Consider the following 19,199-nt stretch of genomic DNA (forward strand, 5'->3'; position numbering starts at 1 on the left):
TTTTCAGCTGATCGACATGAATAGACCAACATGCCCCTCGTGTTTTCGCTTTTACTGCAGCGTCACCGTAGACGGAGCAACAACTCATTTGTTCAATCTAAACTTCTCTTTTGCACGGATTTGATTGTCGAACTAGCCTCTCTATTCAAACCCGATTTGATCTCAAACAACTTTCACATAAACCTAACCTTCTGTTATAATCCCTAATGCAACCTCTTGAATTTAGTTTCAAGGTTTGAGTCTGAAATCAAAAATTGATGCAAAAATTGGATCTACGTTACAGGTACGTTGGGTTCTCCATACTTATGAAATTATCGATTCCTTCGATTGTTTTAGTTCATGTTAACTCTCAATTTGACTCTCTTCAAACTCTTGAGTAGACTCTCAATTATCATCATTCAAAATTATACCAAAGTGTAAATTGTAATACACTAAGTTCACTTCAGATACAACAAAGAATAACCTAGAAATTCAAATTGAGTCTTAAGCTTTAATACATGTTACATGTTTAAATTAAGTTTGTCAACTCTACTTTCCAAGGTAAGAGAGCGGGTTCTTTGAGTTCAGTAAACTATTCACCCAAACTGTTTGTGGAAATGCTTAACTCAAAATAGGATAAGTAGCAACTTAGCAATCTCAGTATCAAATTACAACTCATATGCCCATGCGAAGTTTAATATCCTCATACATCTTTCGTGATTTGAATTTAGAGTGAAAAGATGTGACTTCAAAGGAGAAGGCAGCAAATGACGTTTATCATAAAAGAGGATTCAAGGACTTCCAAGGGCAAAATGTTTGCAATTAGAGTTTAATTAAGCTTATTTCTACTTGAACTTTTGTTTGATTGTGGTTATTCAATGCTCAGATATATTTTAATTAAGCTTATTTTTTAAAATATTAGTTACAGTTTCTCAACCTAATATTACCTGATCTCTACTTGGCATTTTGTTTGATTATGGTTATTCAATGAAAAAGATTCTTCTACTATTTGATTACCTATTGATACGTATTGATCTATGTACCTTGGCGACTATTATTATACATGCGGAATTCAGAATAATAATATACGAGAAACTTAGAAAACACAGAACACAAGTAGTAATTCGAAGAAAGATATCTTCTCTAAATTATGAACAAGAAAACGATTACAATTCTCTCTTTCTTACGCTCACAATCTCTCTAAACAGTGGTTCAACCTTAAACTGTTTGCTAGGTTTCCTGTGCCTAGAATCTGTGTTTTAGCTATCAGCAGCCCTCTATTTATAGCCTTCATCGTACTCAGCCGACCAAGGACTTCTATTAGGAATCTATTTCCTAAACTAAGAGTATTGCCTAAAACAAAACTCTTCCCTAACTAGGAATTCTGCCTAAACAAGGATTCCTGCCTAGAATAGGATTATTCCCTCAACTTAGCTTGAGGTTAACTAAGTTACCTAAAGGAGTACGGATACACCTGTATCATGGGTCCCCCTTTTAAGAACTTGAACTCCTGTGAGAGTTAAAATGAAGGTTAGGGAACTCGATAGTCTCTTTTTCCTTGTTAAACCACATGGCCTTGCTAGGAACTTGACCTTGACATCCAATTAGAAAAGCTTCTTTCTCTTCTTGTCGTGTTTTAGTCACTCTTCGCTCCAATATGCAGTCTTCCTTGAGTGGTTCCTCTCTATCAAACCATAAGTCTTCTACTCATGGTAAGATCATAGTGTCGTCGTCGTCATCATCAATTAATGGTGGTTCAAACAACTTCAAGTATTCGGCATTGATGACCGAGTACATTCCTAGATAAGGTGGTAAATCTAGACGAAAGTCATTGTCACCAATCTGATCGAGTATACGAAATGGTCCATACCTCAATGGCTTCAACTTCTTACCTTCTCCCTTCAATCGCTCCTTACCTAATTTTATCCATACCAAGTCACCAACACCAAAATTACAAGGTACAAGATGCTTGTCATGCTTTGTTTTGTATTTGGCTTGTGACTTCTTTATTTTTGCTTCAACAGTCGCATGAATCTGAGATATCTTCTCCGAGAACTTTTGTGCCTTTTGTCGTTCACTTCCTTCCTTTCCCCTCATTGAGGTGTCACTAGATAATATTAGATCAAAAGGACTAGGTTGTAAGTAACCATAACACGTATCGAAATGAGATTTTCCCGAAGAACTGTGAACTGATCTATTGAAAGCAAACTGTAGATATGGTAAACTCTCATCCCAAGTTTTAGGATGCTTAGAATTATATCCCCTTAACATGTGAACCATAGTCCTGTTAACCACTTCTGTTTGTCCGTCTGTTTGTGGATGAAGCTGTACTCTTCTTCAACCTAGTGTCCATCATCTTCCATAAAGAATCCCAAAAGTGACTAAGGAACCGACTATCCCTATCAGAAATAATCGAAGTAGGTAAACCAAAATGCTTCCACACGTGCTCAAAGAAGAGCTTTGCTGCACCGACTCCCGTAACCGTCTTTGTACATGGAATTAATGCGATCATCTTGCTGAATAGGTCGACCACAACGAACAAGTAGTCATACCCATACTTGGTCTTTGGTAATCCACCAAGAAAATCCATAGAAATACTCTCTCAAGGCCTTGATGGTACTGGCAATGGTAGATATAACCCACGTTTTCTGTTGGAAGGCGTAGATGTGCTACACAACTTACACCCTCTAACTAGCTTAGCCACATCATCTTGCATCTTAGGCCAAAAGACATAACGTCGGAGGTTAAGAAGAGTTTTATTCATCCCAAAGTGTCCAGCAACTCGAGATGTGTGTGCCTCTCTCAACCATTGTAAACGATCTCCATCTTCTGGTATGCAAAGTAACTGACCCTTGTATATCATTCCATCCTGAAGTTCAAACTCGCCTTTCAAACCACTCTTTAAACCTTTTAACACCTTCTTGAAGTCTTTGCTGGATGCGTACGACTCCGCATACTCTTGAGGAACAATTGGCTGAATTCTCATGGCCACCATTAAGGCTCAGAGGTCGAGACAACATATCTGCCAACTTGGTTGTTACTCCCTTCTTGTACCTAATGAGAATGTTGAAACTCATCAAGTAAGACATCCACTTCATGTGTCGGGCTTGTTGTAGTTTAGTCTGTGCGTGTAGATACTCCAATGGTTTGTGATCTGAATGTACCACTACTTCTTTACCTAAAAGGTACACTCGCCAATGCTTGATACATTGATATAAAGCATAGAATTCTTTGTCATAAGGTGTGTAGTTCTTAATAGCATCTGAGAACAATTCTGAATGGTACTCCACTGGTTTACCATCTTGTAATAACACTCCTCCCAATGCATAGTTAGAAGCGTCGGTCTCAACTTCAAAAGTACGTTGTAAGTTAGGCAATGCCAACACTGGTGCTTCTGAAATCTTTCTCTTTAGTAACTGAAAAGCGTCTTCATGAGTTTGCTGCCATTCAAACTTTTCCTTAGCTCCCGTCAAACCATGTAATGGTCCTGCAATATTTGAAAAATGCCGGATAAACTTACGCAAGTAGGTGCAAGCCCCTAAGAAACTCATGATTTCATTTACAGTACTAGGTCTAGGCCATTTAGTGATCACTTCAACCTTCCTTGGATCAATCTTCCGTTGTCCTCCACCAACAATGAATCCAAGGTACACCAACTCTTCCTTTCCAAACTCACACTTCTTTACGTTCAACTTCAGTCGGCCTTCTTGTAACACTTTAAACACCTTCTCAACGTGAACAAGATGCTCTTCCCAAGTTTTGATGTATATAAGGATACATCCAAATACACAATCACAACATCTTCTATAAAAGGTCGTAACAAATCATTCATCAAACGCATAAACGTCGATGGAGCATTACACAAACCAAAAGGCATCACCAACCATTCGAACAAGCCTTGTTTGGTTTTGAAAGCAGTTTTCCATGTATCATCTTCTCTGACTCTCATCTGGTGGTATCCGAATTTGAAATCCAACTTTGTAAAGACTCGAGCTTTTTCCAACTGATCCATCATGTTGTATATCCTAGGTAAAGGGTAACGATTCTTGATTGTGATCTTGTTCAACGCTCTATAATCAATACACATGCGCCAGCCTCCATCTTTCTTTGGAACTAACAATACCGCTGATCCACAAGGTGAAGCACTTGGCACTATCATCCTAATTCTAGGAGTTCCTGGACTTGTTTCTTGATATCATCAGATTCTTCGACGGTTGTGCGATAAAGACCTACATTAGGCAGAGAACTCTCCCCGGTCAACATGAATTCAGGCTCCACACTCATCTTTGACGGTAATCTTGTGACATCAGAAAACAAATACTTGTATTTCAACTTCAACCTTTCTAGGTCACCTTCTTGTTGAGCAGTCAAGGCTGCTAAACATACTCTACTCGGATCCTCTTCAAGAGAACGAATCACAAGGAGAATGAACTTTGTGCTAGCATTCACCAACCGCTTACCCTGAGTGGCTTTGATTAAGCTTGCTTCCTCAAGAGGAGAATCAATATCCCGAATCACAAAACTTTCTTCATCTTTGGTAAAGGTGTACTTTTGTTCCCTCATGTGTAGAGTTGCATCCCATAGGTAAGGACTACCTAGTACCACCTGAAAAATATCTAAAGGAACTATGTCGCATGTAACTTCGTCAATATATGACTCATCTAGAGCAAATTTGAACGTGCACTGCTGTGAAACTTGTAAACCCCCTTCCTTTTGAAGCCATCCTAATGGGTATGGTTTTGGATGTTTGAAAGTTTTCAATCCTAACTTCTGCACCAAAGAATTTTAAAGTAAATTCTTCTGACTTCCCGGGTCAATAACAGCATCAACAAGTGTTGTTTTGACTTGCATATTTACTGTGAAGAGTCGCTCCCTAAGATCATCTTTTGAAGGTCTTTCTTGTGGCCCTGTCATAAGAGAAAGCTTTGAATTGGGTTCCGTTAGTCTGTGGACTTCTTTTGGAGTTTGAGCGACTAGCGCTTCCTTCTTGGATTCTTTCCTATGCAATCCTTAAGGCTTTAGATGAGGGTTCTTAACCCAACACTTGTCAATAATGTAACATGTTTTCTTGCAATGGGTGCAAGTTAAACTTTCCTTGTCACTAAACTTCCCTTCTTCTTTGCTCCTTTCACCTCCTTTCACAGTGGTACCTCCAGTTTTCACCTTAGTATTTCCCTTTGAATCAGATTTCTTAAGCTTGCCTTCAATGGCATTAGCTTTTATACTTTCTTCGGAGTTAGTATCCACCGAAAACATCTTCAACTCCTTACGTATATACTCATGGAACTCAGAGATATACTTGATAGACGCATTTATGTGTCTAATTTGTCCTCAATGTTTCGTATTGTTAGTACTCGTTTCCGTCCTTATTATGGTTTTTTGTGTGTTTGTAGGTATTTTTGGGCAATAAACATATTTGGAAAATTCGGTTCGAAAAGTTGCTAAAGGCACCCGGAGGACACATGTTATCCGGACTCGCAGTTTTGGATATGGGTCAACCTATTACTATGGGGCATCCAATTACTAAGGGACACACCAGCTGCTATTTACACTCCACAGACAGGTATGGGGGAAACCCTTTCTTCCTCATTTGAACGATGTTTTTGGCGGGAAACAAATCATCTCACCTGCAGAATTAGGGTTGAGTTTTTGATCGAGTTTTAGAGAGGCTAAAAGGCTGAAATTGATTGAGTTTACTTATTAGGCCTAAACAGGTCTGGTATAGTCATTTGATTGAACCCAAATTGGTTAGAACTCGAGTTAGAAGGAAACAGAGGTGTGGAGTTCACGGGTTTGCTGAGGTTTACTGGATCGGGGTTGGGTGATATTCTGTAAGAGATTTTCATGGTATATGATTCGTATACGTCTGTTCCTTCATAACAGGGAAGGTATATGACTTGGATTTACTTAAAAAGAAGATTTCCACGTAAACCAGAAGAAGAATTATTCTCGGGATTTTCCGATATGCTTGCGGTAACTGCGTGTGACCTGATTATGTTGTGATCAATCTATTACGTGTTTGGGTGAATAATAGACGATTTGGAGTGTGTCGGTTGAAGATTTTTCGCGAGCAGAGATATGAAAGGGAAGAATAATCCAGTATCTTGCATGGGAGTAAAAGAAAATATTTTGGAGTTATCACGGAAGATTTGAAGGTGCTATGAGTATAAATTGGATATAAGAGTCACAGGAGTGAAGGGAGTGTGAGGGGTTCGAACAGAGGCTGAGGATTGGGAGTTGCAGAGCTTGTCTCTGCTGCTGCCATTGAAGAAGAAGAAGAACACGAAACAACAGTTAAAAGCAGTCGCAGAAAACCGTTACCTATAGTTTCAAATTCAATATCTTTGTAACAGTTTTTGTAACAACTATTTCGAATTCGCAACAGTCTGTTAAGTGTTTCTCTGTAACAGTGGGTTCTGTAACAATTATAACTGTTACAAACACACTGCTTTGTACCTTTTCTCCTTGCAAACACCTTTTTGAGCAATGAAAGATTCCTTTGAGCGCGTTTTCACCATGAGGAGCTAGAACCCATCACTGGGACGACGGAGGAAGCTGTTTTTCACCCATGTGGTAATTCTATTTAATTCATTTATGACTATTTCCAATATTATAATTGATTTATGATTTTTCTTGATTATTTGTGATTTCGTTAGATGTCGCATGCTTAGTCTTAGGTACTTTAGATGCGCCATGCTTGTGATTTACATATAATTCTTTATAAAATCTACCTTGGCAAACATTTATAGTCGATGTTTGTTATTTTATGAGCTTTAATTGTCTGGAATTAAAAGTTGAATCGCATGAATGTGAGAATTGGTGGAATACCGAGTCCCAGTCATCTCTTCATTCCGTCACAAAATTTGTTTATATATATCCTTATTTTTGAGTACGTTTTATATTTAAGCCTAAAATCAATCCAACAAAGTCCGAGTGAACGACAACTCTATTTACCACTATCTAAAATTCGATAAATTTTTGGCGCCGCCGACGCGGATTTGTTTATAGATTTGTTTTTAGGTTTTATTTGTTCTTTTTTACGCATTTTGGTATTTTTGTTTGCTTTCAGATTTGGAGCTAAGCTAAAGAAAAAAAAAAGTGCTAAAAAGAAAATCCCAAAAAGGAAAGAAAAGAAAAATCCAAAAGGAGTGAAGAAGAAGATTTTGTATATTATTTTATTTTATTTTTTTTAGAAATTGTAATTAGGGTTATATTTTTGTAATATTTTTATTTTTGGAACTTTTTTCTTTTTGGACATTGGACATTAATTTTTTTTAAACCCTACGGAAGGGTAGTTTCAAATATAAACTGCACAGGGAAGGACGGCGATTACGATGTCGCTTCGGCCCCTCGGGTTCGTACATGACATAGGAGTCGTGGCCCGAATCGACTTCAACGGTTCATCCCCCGTCTGGAACGGGAGGTAAGAATTCTAAACACCCGCGAATCCCCTGTCAGCGGGTTTACTAAATGATTTTGTATGCATATATGTTGAGGACCTGAAATCGGATTTAATTTTCTAGTAAAGGGAAAGGCCTGGCCAAATCAAGATAAGGACTCGGATTTCATTACTGTTTCCTTCTTGCCTGCCTTAGGAACACGTAACCTACGCGAACCTAAGCTTAAAATACTGACTAGAACGAGACCGATAGGGTAACGAGCTTAATAGGAAAGTCATTCGAAAAATATTGGTTACTCTTTTAAGCATACTTCGAAGTTCATAATGGTTTCTGTGAGTTGAATGCGTGACTGCGCCGCCTTGTAATTCCGGTGAGGCCTTGGGTATCAAAGCTCCACTGAGCTTCCCTCGCCTCAATTCAACTTACTTTAATTCGGATTAATTCCAGAGGGGTTTGCTCAAATTGTAACGAATTCCCTTTCGAAGGATTAGAAGCTGGTATAGAAACAATCTAAGGGAGCCATCATGCTTTTTGTTTGCTAGATAAAATAGGCTTGTTGTGGTCGAGTCAGCCTTGTTTGCGCTTGTATAGAATTCCATTGCAGTTAGGATGTCAAACTGGTATTATAATAGCCATCACAATGAATATGATTATCCAACTGAACAATATGGACATTACTCTTACCATAGTGTGAATAGTGGTTGGGAACGCCAAGCTTTCGAGGGTTACGGGTCATACCCTGGTGAGCCCAATTACTATCCACACATGCATCAGTTTTACGAGCAAGAAGATTATAGTACTAGTTCTTCGTCTCTACAGGATACAATCAAACTATTGAAAAGTAGTCCTTTTTATGATCCCTCTGTTCCTATTCCTCCTTTAGAAGAGTCCCTCAGGAAGTTAGCTGAGTCGACGCGTAAGTTAGCTGAGATGAATAGTATAATTATAGACGAAAGAACTACAATAATGAGTGAACCTTCTTTAGAAGACCACTTCAAGCGGATAGCTGAGACGAACAAAAGAATTACTCGAAATTATATGAATTTCCAACACAGTGTTCCCAGTTTTACCCTTGAAAATGAGGATAGTTACTATTCACCTAATCAAGATGACGAGGATAGAATTTGAGACACTATTTTAGATGAGGTTCAATCTCTTTCATGTTATTATGATGAGAATAGTGTTGATGGAGAATCATACTTATGTAGGAATAGTGATCAGGAAATGGTTACTCCAATTGAGCTTTACAATGATAATATTATTTCTAGTTCAAATCCAAATAATTTTAATAATTATTCACCTATTCAAAAGGACAAGGATTTGACTAGATATACCCTCGTTTTAGACGATGTAGTATTTCCTGTTTACAAAGCCGATAATGATTTAGAGGAACGAGTTTATTCTGAGAATAATGTTTTAGAGTCTAGCGATTTAGAAACAATAGTCTTAGACGAAGAAGATGAACTCGTAGAGCTTTTAAATATGAGTGAGGATGCATCACCTGAGTATAACCTAAAAGAAGCAATTGACCATTTTCAGGATTCTGATGATCTAGAAATTAGGGAAATTGTAGTTAGTCTACCTAGAGACACCCAAAACTCTAAGTTTGGGGGTGATTATCATTCTCCTTGTGCTTTACCTTTAACTCTTAGAAAGTTCCCTCGTGTAGGACTTGACATTTTTGCCTCAACCATCTTACAAGATTATCTCCATACACGTTTTCCCGAACCTAATAATGCCCAGAAAGAAGCTCAGTTGTTAGAAACCCATCCTCTGGTTGATGTGGTTAACCCAGGCTATGATACCAAGATTGACTTTGTTTTTCCCACCAAAAACTTTTCAACCAATTGTGGGAACATATGATTTTCAAATGTGTCGGTTATTAAGTTTTGAGACTAAACCTAATTACTTTAGGATATTTAGGTCGACACATTTTCTTAAGGAAGACCACCTCTTTAATTGTGGTCAGCTGTGTGAGTCAAATCTAATTGACTTAGAGGATCCCTAGTTATTTAGGTTGTTGTTATGTGCTTATAAGTTCTTAGTTGAGTTTTTCCAGACTCTAATGCCTGAACCGGATCTTAGCTTTGAGGAAATCCAACCGATGAAAGCTTTTATTTAGACCCTTTTATAGAGCCTGAACCTGAACCACAACTAGATGTAGTTGTCTTAAGCAACGGTATGTTCGGTATCTTCTTGGTCTGTTGCAGTTTCCTCTTCTTGTGGGTAACACTTTTTGATCCAGATGACCCACAATTATTTCGGCTACTTCTATACGATTATACGAGGTGACTAATTCTTCCAATGTCTGGCTGAAGACTTTAAACTTAGCACTTCTTGCGAGGTAACCCATTTTCATGCGACACGGTAATATTCTTCTTTATTCCCTCAAGTGGTAATAGTTTCTCCTTGTTCATGTTTTTAATTTTATCTTTAAAACATTGAGGACAATGTTAGATTTAAGTTTAGGGGTAAGGGAGAAACTTCTAGCGTCACATAGTATCCGATTAGATAAGTTTACATACTGTTTCTCACCGAAAAGATAGAAATTGGAATGCTAGAGATAACAATCTTTTGAGACATTAGAGAAAAAGACATTGAGATCTTTGAAATTCAGGAGAAAACTTGTTCGTTTTAGAGGGTAACCGTGATGGACCTAACCATCCATGATGGAAAGGAAAGTAGGTCAGGAAATGCCAGAAAGACAAAGCAACCTCACAATGTTGTCTTAGTTACTGGATTGAGACTCTCTCTCAGTACAAACTTATCATCATCAACAAACGGAGCGACATCAAAATCTATGAAGAAAGTTGAAGACGTTTAAGGTTTAGAACCAACAATAGAAAAGAATAATTCAAAAATCAAATTTGAAGACTTAGTTACAAAAAGCTATAAGAGCAAACGATTTAAGTTATTGAAGTTCATGATACCAATACATCACAAGTTGCGAAGATCCAAGTTCTAAGTCCTTCTCTCATGGCCATGTAAATTTTTGTCTTGTAATTCTTTTTTTTTGTTACCAAAAAAAAAAAAAAAAAAAAAAAAAAAAAAAAAAAAAAAAAAAAAAAAAAAAAGAAAAAAAAAAAGAAAAGAAAAGAAAATCATCATTACGTTCTTTTTGTTATATAAATAGTTTTTAGTTTTTTGTTCAATAAGGCCATAGGGAAGTAGAAATTTTTAAGTCAAGCAAGAAATCGAAGAGAAGAGTTAATTGTCAAGGTTCTATGAGGTTCGATAGTTTATCATCAACAGTTGAAGATCGAAGAAGAAGTTGTTTCTACTAAGCACTATGAGAGAGTCGAAGAAAGATACAATTGGTTGCTTTGTTAGTCCGCTTTCAATCTGGCACAGGATCTTTCTAGCACTGGTTTAACTCATCACACGTAATTAGTCCAGCTGTGTAGCAGATGTCCCTCTTATCTTTATCTCTCTCCTAATCTTATCCAGTTGTAAATCAGCGGACGCATCTTACAATGTTTATCTAGCTGTGTAGCGGGTATCTCTTTATCTAGCAGTGTTGCGGATGTGTCTCCCTTTTTCTTTAGTCAGCTTTAGAGCTGACACCTTTAATTTCTCTGGCATTCTAGTTACTTGGAGATAGGTTGAGATTATGTATGTCCTCATAGATCTTTGGATACTTGTGACCAATTAGAAGTCATGGTTTTGTGGGTACACCTCTGGTAAACCCTCCCGAGATTAACTCGGTTTTATTTTTTTGTTTTGCTTGAGGACTAGCAAATAATAAGTTTGGGTGTATTTGATAGACGCATTTATGTGTCTAACTTGTCCTCAATGTTTCGTATTGTTAGTACTCGTTTTCGTCCTTATTATGGTTTTTTGTGTGTTTGTAGGTATTTTTGGGCAATTAACATCTTTGGAAAATTCGGTTCGAAAAGTTGCTAAAGGCACCCAAAGGACACCTGTTATCCGGACTCGCAGTTTCGGATATGGGGCAACCTATTACTATGGGGCATCCAATTACTAAGGGCCACACCAGCTGCTATTTACACTCCACAGACAGGTATGGGGGAAACCCTTTCTTCTTCATTTGAACGATGTTTTTGGCGGGAAACAAATCATCTCACCTGCAGAATTAGGGTTGAGTTTTTCATCGAGTTTTAGAGAGACTAAAAGGCTGAAATTGATTGGGTTTACTTATTAGGCCTACACAGGCCTGTTATAGTAATTTTATTGAACCCAAATTGGTTAGAACTCGAGTTAGAAGGAAACAGAGGTGTGGAGTTCACGGGTTTGCTGAGGTTTACTGGATCGGGTTCGGGTGATATTCTGTAAGAGATTTTCATGGTATATGATTCTTATACGTTTGTTCCTTCATAACAGGGAAGGTATGTGACTTGGATTTACTTAAAAAGAAGATTTCCACGTAAACCAGAAGAAGAATTATTCTCGGGATTTTCCGAGCTGCTTGCGGTAACTGCGTGTGACCTGATTATGTTGTGATCAATCTATTACGTGTTTGGGTGAAGAATAGACGATTTAGAGTGTGTCAGTTGAAGATTTTTCGCGAGCAGAGATATGAAAGGGAAGAATAATCCCGTATCTTGCATGGGAGTAAAAAAAAATATTTTGGAGTTATCACGGAAGATTTGAAGGTGCTATGAGTATAAATTGGATATTAGAGTCACAGGAGTGAAGGGAGTGTGAGGGGTTCGAACAGAGGCTGAGGATTGGGAGTTGCAGAGCTTGTCTCTGCTGCTGCCATTGAAGAAGAAGAACACGAAACAACAGTTAAAAGCAGTCGCAGAAAACCGTTACCTATAGTTTCAAATTCAATATCTTTGTAACAGTTTTTGTAGCAACTATTTCGAATTCGCAACAGTCTGTTAAGTGTTTCTCTGTAACAGTGGGTTCTGTAACAATTATAACTGTTACAAACACACTGCTTTGTACCTTTTCTCCTTGCAAACACCTTTTTGAGCAATGAAAGATTCCTTTTAGCGTGTTTTCACCATGAGGAGCTAGAACTCATCACTGGGACGATGGAGGAAGCTGTTTTTCACCCATGTGGTAATTCTATTTAATTCCTTTATGACTATTTGCACTATTATTATTGATTTATGATTTTTCTTGATTATTTGTGATTTCGTTAGATGTCGCATGCTTAGTCTTAGGTACTTTAGATGCGTCATGTTTGTGATTTACATATAATTCTTTATAAAATCTACCTTGGCAAAGATTTAGAGTCGATGTTTGTTATTTTATGAGCTTTAATTGTATGGAATTAATAGTTGAATCGCATGAATGTGAGAATTGGTGGAATCCCGAGTCCCAGTCATCTCTTCATCCCGTCACAAAAGTTGTATATATATATCCTTATTTTTGAGTACGTTTTATATTTAAGCCTAAAATCAATCCAACAAAGTCCGAGTGAACGACAACTCTATTTACCACTATCTAAAATTCGATCAATACTTCATATAGATAGCATGATCTTCCAAGTCTAAATCCAAAATCATACCTTGATTCTGAAATTCCGTAGTAAATTCTTCCACGGTTTGGTTGTAGGTCTGCTTCAAGTTGTACCACTTGAACCATCTCTCTTCAAGGTAGCCAACCGGATAAAAAAGTTTCCTTACAACTGCCTTGAATCTTTTCCACGACAATACTCTTTTACCTAGGTTTTGTCTTTGATAAGCTTTCCACCAGGTTAAAGCATGCTTTTGTAGCTTCAATGCCGCAAAACTATCTTTTCCTTTGAACAATATTCAAAGAAAGAGAAATACGTCTCTATACGTTAAATCCAATCATCCAATTTTTCTACATCGACACTCCCATCGTAAAGTGGAATATCAACACGGAAATCAATTTTCAGATTCTTACCATGATATTTAGTTGATGTGGGACCTTTAGGAAGCTCGCTTTCCTTTTTTTCGTCCTCATCTTCTTCCTCTTCTTCTTCTTCTTCTTCTTCCGACTCGTCTTCTTCTGAATCATCTTTGTTCGAAGCTACAGGTGAAGGTGTAACCTTTTTCTTCGTCTCCTTCATAGGTGTATGAGAACGAATACATTCACTCATAGTGGGTTTTGATCGAATATGGATCTTTTGAAATACTATACTGCTCTAGGAGACCTTGATGTCTCTTTTGATGACTTTAATGCGGATAATATTGACCCATATTCAACCTACATATCCAAAGTTTACTCCCAACCACTCCAAGCTCTTATTTCTCACTTTGAGGACAATTTATCAAGTCATAATCCTAATGAGAAAAATTTAGAGCTTTCTGGTAATGAGCAAGTTAGTTTGGATGAGCATTCTCCATCTCCTAACTCATATTCTTCATTTCATGGGACAGTGTCTGAGCAAAACCTTGCTAAAAGACTTAAAGCAACTTCTTCCAACACTGATGACCAGGTAAATCCTCTATCTTTTCAGCTTCCTATCTTAATAGCTTTTACCTTTCAATTATTTTCTAGAAGTCTTTTATATTACTGCCCATTCATTTCTGGTGTGCCGTTTAATAATAATTATAGTGTAGTAGAATTGAAAATTTTATCGTGGAACGTTCAAGGTTTCATGGGTAAAGACACTAGAGATTACTTAAGTGACATTATCAAACAACATGATCCAGACATTATATTTCTAATGGAAACCAAAATTGGTTCAGGTAAAGCCCAAAGTCTGATCCAAAGATACAATTACCCAAATTCTCACATTATTAGTTCTGTTGGTTTAGCTGGGGGCATAATTTTACTTTGGAAGTCTTGTTTTCCTTGTGATATTGCATGTAGTAAAGATAATATGATCCACTTGTTGGTCCAATCTAACCCTTCAAAACAAGAGCGTTTACTTTCCTGTGTTTATGGGTCTACCTATAATAATCTGAAACAACAACAATGGGAATTTTTTAGAGAACTAAGTGAAAATGTTTTCCAGTCTTGGATAATTATTGGTGATCTTAACATTCATTTGTCAATAGAAGAAGCATCTACAAGTGTTAATTCTCTAGATAAATGGGTTTGCAATGTCATAAATGATGCTGGTCTCACCGATGTGGGTTATTCAGGTAAAAAACATACTTGGTCCAATAGAGTTAATGGAAAAGGATATAGGAGAGCTAGAATTGATATGGCCCTCTGCAACTCACATTGGTTCAGAGAATACCCTGATTCTAAACTCTTACATCTCCCTTTTCTGGGATCGGATCACTGTCCAGTTCTTTCTTCTCTGAATTTGATACTGTCAAACCTAGGAATGTTTGGAAATTTTATAGATGTTGGTTGAGAGACCCTCAGTGTACTGATATCATCGGAAACTCTTGGGTTTCTTCTGGTAGTAATCAGAACATAACTCACAAACTTTGTAATGTTAGAAGTAAACTTTCAAGATGGAGTGGAATTCATTTTGGAAAGATTGCTAGTCGAGTTCACAATCTCCAACTCCAATTATCCACTATTCGGAATCAACAGTATACTGATGAAAACTCATGCAAAATTCATCAAATTATACAACAGTTGCATCATTGGAAGAAAGTGGAAGCTGATTTTTGGAAACAAAAATCAGGAGACCGTTGGATCAAGGATATGGACAATAATACAGCGTATTTTCATTCCTTTTCCAACAGAAGACGAACTAGGAACCGAATATATTCTCTTAGAAATGATCAAGGACATTGGTTTCATTCTCACAAGGATTAGAACAACTTCTTACCAATCACTTTGGTAGTATTGCTCAATCATCAAACCCTCAATTTCAGGATGACTCTTTCGACATAATTACTCCAATCATTACTACAGAGGATAATGTTAAATTAACCTCAATTCCTTTTGAAGAGGAAATTTTTTCTGTGGTTCAAAGTTTTCCTAGTTGGAACTCTCCTGGTCCGGACGGATTTTCGGCAGGTTTCTTTCAGACTCAATGGGCTACTGTGGCCAGTGATGTTGTCAATTGTGCAAAATTTCTTCGTTACAAAATCTTTAACGCCTAACATTAATCATACAGTTACTTGTTTGATTCCCAAATCACAACATCCGACTACTCCAAGTGATTACAGGCCAATTGGATTATGTAATATAATTTATAAAATTATCTCTAAGATGTTAGTTATGAGGATGAAACCACTAATGGGTAACATAATTTCACCAACTCAAGCAGCATATGTACCGAAGAGATACATTAATGACAATATAGTCATGGCTCATGAGTTGGTTCATACAATGAAGAAGTCAAACAAAAAACAAGGTTTGGTAGCTCCCAAATTAGATATGTCGAAAGCTTTCAACAGAATGTAGTGGTCATTCATTGATAAAATGTTAGCTTCTTTGGGTTTTTGTGAAGACTGGAGAAGTTTAATTTATCAATGCATTTCGACTACAACCATCTCAATCATACTAATGGTGGAATTATTCAGTCGTATACTCCTTCTCGTGGGCTAAGGCAGGGGGATCCTCTTTCCTCTTACCTATTTATAATTTCTATGGAGTATCAAACTAGGTCTCTGATGCACGCGGAATACCAGCATTTAATTCACGGTATTCAGGTTACTAAAAAAACAACTTTTGTAAATCATTTGTTATTTTCCGATGATTGCATTTTGTTTTTCCATGCAAATAATGATAGCATTCATCATATTCAGTGCTGCTTACAGAAGTTTTGTGGCCTGTCAGGTCAACTAATAAATTTCTCAAAATCATCAGCATTTATTACAGGTGATTTGTCAGATGATGAAAAAATAAATATCAGAACAACTTTAGGAGTTAAACACCTAATTTCTTCTGATAAATATTTAGGTCTCCCAATTCTTTTAGGGACCTCAAAAACTAATTCCTTTAAATCTATTCAAGATTCTTATGATAATAGATTTCAAGGATGGATTTCTAAAACTCTGAATCAAGCGGCCAGAACAACTCTGGTGAAGTCTGTTCTCAACTCTATTCCAACTCATTACATGAGTAGCTTCAAAATTCCAAAAACCGTGATTTATAGACTAGATGCAGCACAAAGGAAATTTTGGTGGGGTCATAAGACAAATAGGGGAGTAAATTTAGTGGCTTGGAATTCTTTGTGTTCTTCTATGAATGAGGGAGGGTTAGGCTTCAGAAATCTAGAAAGATTTAATATTTCTCTTCTAATTAAGCTTGCATGGAGATTGTGTACTGAAGAGGATACCCAATGGGTGAGGATGATGAAAGACAAATATTCCCCTTATTGTAGTTTCTTGCATCTTCAGGATTCTCCTTACAACTCCTCCTGGATTTGGAAAGCTTTAGAGCTTGGTCTTCATTATGTGAAACAATTTCACAGATGGATTGTTAGAGATGGAACGAAAATCCTTGTTTGGTATGACAAGTGGGTAATAGGTTTAAACTCGCCGCCAACCCCAAAACATTCTTTCAGAGAACCTGCTAGAATTGTTTATGTTTCTGATCTCATGCTCCATAACCCAAGGAGATGGAATGAACATCTTGTCAAAGACTTATTCCCAGATGATATTGCTCGGTTAATATTAAAAATGTATGTCACTCAGTGTGGAACAGATAAACTTATATGGGAGCCTAGTAGAAATGGAGAATTTTCTGTTAGAGATACATATAGAGCTTTATCTACTGTTCCTCCTAGTTTAGGTTCTATCACTACAAATAATATAAATATTAGCTGGGCCAAATTATGGAAGATGCAAGTACCTCACAAAGTTAAGTTGTTCATTTGGAAGTGCATTAGGAGGATAGTCCCAACTAGAGTTAATTTGAATAGATACAAATATGAGGTAGATCCTATTTGTCCAAGATGCCACCAAGTAAATGAAACTCTTCATCATCTGCTTATACAATGTGATCATTCTAAATCCATCTGGCTTGCGATGAATGTAAACATTGCTACAATAGAAAGCCAAAATATTGATGTTACTGACTGGATCTCAAGTTGGTTTCACCAATCTTCTGATTGTCTTAAGCATGAGTGGAATAAATGGGTCATTACATTGATGACAACTGCTTGGTTTATCTGGAAGAATAAATGTGCTAAATTTTTTGAGAATAAAAACCAAAATATATACTTCACGTTAATCTCCGTTAATTTCATGGTAAACCACTGTATTTCTGCTGTCCAGTGAGAATTCAAAAGCAAGCACAACTATGGTCTCCACCTCCTACGGGAGTCTTAAAAATCAATGTTGATGTTGCTTTTGATTATGATACTTCTGAATTTGCTATTGGACTAATTATGCGTGACTCAACAGGAAGTTGCAGGGCCATCAGAGGGAAATACTACAATGGAGGAGTAGATCCAGAAAATGTTGAATGTCTAGCCCTGAAAGAAGCTTTATTGTGGGCTAGAGACAGCAATTTCCATCAAGTTATTTTGGAAGGGGATAGTTTGAATGTTATTAACTCAATCAATCAGAAGATTCCGTCAGTCCAATGGAACAATCTGGGCATTATAGAAGACATACGACAGATAGACTATTATTTCTTGCTTTTCTGGTATTACTCTAAGTCATGTTAAGAGAACAGCTAATACAGCTGCCCATGTAATAGCTAAAACCTCTATAGCTGATAGATCTGCTTTTGAATACACCTGTAACATCCCAGATAAAATCATGAACATTATTGGGGATGACCAAAAATCTATCATCTTAAGTTATGTAAATTAAGTTTGTCTAATATATGGTGTTTTCGAATCAAAAAAAAAAGTACAAAACAGATATAATAAGAGAAGAAGTGAGCCCTAGAACAAAACACAACACAAAAAAAAATACTCTGAAAAACATTCTATAATACGAGAGATCAATTCCTATAGGATCGAAGTGCGGCGTGAAAGAGAACAGAAATGAGTTTGGTGACTTTAGGGCTTCTGTTACCAATTTCAGCAAGAAAAAGAACGATTTTTTGGGGACTACTCCAAAATAGTGGGGGACTACTATTACTTTTTTGGGTGGATATTAGAAGTAATATAGAGTCATCCTTTATCTAAATTTATTTTTAATACCAAATTTGCCCTTGGTAATGATTAGTTAGTTAATTAATAATTAGGGAGATTAAATTAATAAGTTGATTTTTTTCAAAAGAAGAATTATTGAGAGGGAGAAGATGAAGATGAAGATGAGGGTTTTAGAAGAAAAAAAATTAGATCTTTTTCTTTAAGAGTCACAACAAGAGTATGATGTTTTGAGTACTCATGAATACTTCAAATTTATTTAATGGTGCTTGAATTGGCCAAAACATTCCTAAAAAAGAACAATTTACAAATCGAAAACAATTTTCTAAAAAAAATCAAAAATAACTTAGTTTGGCATCCTAGCAACAAGCTGGGCACCAATCCCTTTTTGAATAGCAATACCTAGCCTATGAAAAATAAAGCTACCAGAACCACTACTAGCATCATTACTAACTAAACAATTCTTCAAACGCTTGAAAAAACATATAGTATCCTCTCCAAGTTCCCCTAGAGTGGAAAAAGCAAGAACACCCAGACCATAACCATGTGCGACACATTTGTCCAAGTATTTAGTGTGTTTTCGTGAAACAACACTAGAGATAGCTTTGCATGGAACGAAAGAGCGAGTACCTTCATCTGTGAAGGGGGGACGCCTGTAACATCCATACACACATCTTGACCATTTTCCCAGTTAAGAACGAGGATATCGGCAGGCCGTAAGCTCTTGTCGTCATCTGAAAGAAACCCAAGAGAAACTTCCTTACGGGCAGGCACACTAGCTTTGTAACAAATGTCTGCAATGATGTCACAAACAAATTCATGTCGAAACTTAATATTGATATCCTTAGCACAATGGAGCGCGTGATCTCCAAATATATCCATAGATTTGTTACAACTTGAGCATAAACCATTCTCAACAAACA

The sequence above is a fragment of the Papaver somniferum genome, chromosome 4 (genome assembly GCF_003573695.1).
Source record: "Papaver somniferum cultivar HN1 chromosome 4, ASM357369v1, whole genome shotgun sequence".
Classification (NCBI taxonomy): Eukaryota; Viridiplantae; Streptophyta; class Magnoliopsida; order Ranunculales; family Papaveraceae; genus Papaver; species Papaver somniferum.